The following is a 2,552-nucleotide window of genomic DNA, read 5'->3' as shown; positions in this document are numbered from 1 at the left end:
TATTTTGGACACACATGGATTTGAAGGCTCAAATTCCACGATTAACTGTGAACAATGTTACTGATTACTAAAATTCGTGTTTCTGGGACTAAGGTTCGATTGATCGAACGGAATATTTTCAGTCTTCGATATGATCCATGCAGCCTTTTATAGCTATCGGAGACTATCGGAGTATTCTAAAATTCCCAACGAACTTAAAAACCTTCGTAAAGTTTTTAAATATTTTTTTGCGTTTAAAAATTAAATGCTTGATTTTATCTCTTAAAATTTTCAGATACGATAAAAGGGCACATTTCTCTAGATATTGGTGTATAGTTTTCTCAAAAATTTGAGCAAAACAAAATTGTCGACCTACAAAAAAATCGGAATGTCCCTTTAACATAATTGTGTGGGTGTTAGTTAACCTTGGCTGGCAAGTTATCATTCATAATTAATTAAGGTAAATAAATTATAAGAATATGTCTGTGTCAAGACCTGTTTAACGATCTTTTGCAGATTAATATGTGCTAGATAAAAGTTGACGTCAGAGCACCGACCTTCGTTAATAATGAAACACTTCAATTATAGTGAAGGGAGCTAAGTGTAAATCAACTCTCAAGATGTATTGCATGAAAATAATTCTTGTAGAGATTCAAAACAACGTTGATATATTAAAAATATGTCTGGAAGTTTTTTTTTATCGTACTCCTGATAACGAAGTGAGATGAGGAAACCAATTGGAACGTTAAAATTTTTTAAAACAAGGCTTTATGCCTATACTATCCATAAATATTATACCTTATGACTGCACAATCTGTTTGTTTTCTCTGCCATTGAAATTTAAATAGTATTGTTCTCTTCATCATATCACGGACAAGGAATAGACAACGTACGATTTCCGATGAGACGTAGGGTTAGCATTGTTGATACCATTCTTGGTAGATTCCGTACATCCGAATCTACATCGTATATGAATACGAAACTACGTATGGTTGTTACATGGAATTAACACACGAACGTAGTTTACGACCATTTTGAATCTTTACCTCGACTTAATAAGTCAAATTTCGATAAAGGTTGAAATATTCAACTAAGCCTTCTCTTCCCCTATTTCGCCACGAATTTTATTTTCTGCCACCTGACCGCATTGTTATAAAGTCCTTGGTAGGTTTGGGGTTATGTCATTAAGTATAGGCAGAAAGTTTCGATGAACATCCTATTGCTTCCTATACTCTTGGTTATGGGTTGGATATTCTTTATGTTTAAAGTAGTTAGAAAGTTTCGATGAATATCATATATCATATTGTTTAAACACTGGTTTGTTCTGTTGACAATTGGCTATTTCTACTTCAATATTGAGAGTACAAAGTGAATGATAATGAGGTAAGGTGAATTAGCTTATCGGGATTGTATTTACACCCAATAATCGCTAGTAACTAAAAAGTAATCGGTATGCGCTAAATGAAAATACTAAACAAACATTATTGATTGTATGAACTCTCTAAAATACCTACGCGAGCATAGCGCATGGCGTTTTGTATATGTTTTTGAAGTTATAAGCAATGGCTTTTAATATATCCTGGTAATTGTTTGACAATCTTCAGAAGATCATAATTGGTTTAAAACGTAGACTTTGCCATTCTGTAACAGTCGGTGGCATTATATTACAAGTACTTGAGAACGAAAGACATTTTGAACTATGGACACTACAGTCGTTGGTATCTGAAACCATGGTCGATAATATTCTGCAGAAACTATGGTCGATGGTATTCTGAAACTATGGTCGATGGCATTCTGAAAGTTTGGTCGATTGTATTCTGAAAGTATGGTCGATGTCAATTTTTAAAATATGGTCGATGGCATTCTGAAATTTGGTAGGTGACATTGTGAAACTATGCTCTATGGTATGCTGAAACTGTAGTCGATAGTATTCTGAAACTGTGGTCGATGGTATTCTGAAACTGTAGTCGATAGTATTCTAAAACTATGGTCGATGGTATTCTGAAACTGTGGTCGATAGTATTCTAAAACTATGGTCGATGGTATTCTAAAACTGTGGTCGATAGTATTCTAAAACTATGGTCGATAGTATTCTAAAACTGTGGTCGATAGTATTCTAAAACTATGGTCGATAGTATTCTAAAACTGTGGTCGATAGTATCCTAAAACTATGGTCGATGGTATTCTAAAACTGTGGTCGATAGTATTCTAAAACTGTAGTCGATAGTATTCTAAAACTATGGTTCATAATGTTCTGAGATTATGATCAATCAAATTCTGAAACTTTGGTTCATTAAGCATTATTTTTTTCTCTGCATAAAGTATGCAAATTACGTACTTATTATTGCCTCATGTATCTTAGTGACTTTCCAGAATAAAGGGAAATTAACCTCCGGAATTATAGGATAGAATTTCGGCAAGCACAGTCCGAATGATGTGACTGAAAAACGCTAATACCAGCCAAATTTACAGCTCAAGAAAAGTGAAAAGTGTAGGATAGTTTTGATACTTCTAATTACCAAACCTGGAACATTAGTTGGGTTAAGACACTAAAATGTCCTACCATCTGTACA

Source organism: Lottia gigantea (genome assembly GCF_000327385.1).
Source record: "Lottia gigantea unplaced genomic scaffold LOTGIsca_6, whole genome shotgun sequence".
In the NCBI taxonomy this organism is placed as follows: Eukaryota; Metazoa; Mollusca; class Gastropoda; family Lottiidae; genus Lottia; species Lottia gigantea.
The sequence above is the reverse complement of the archived record's forward strand: the minus strand, read 5'-3'. Positions refer to the sequence as shown.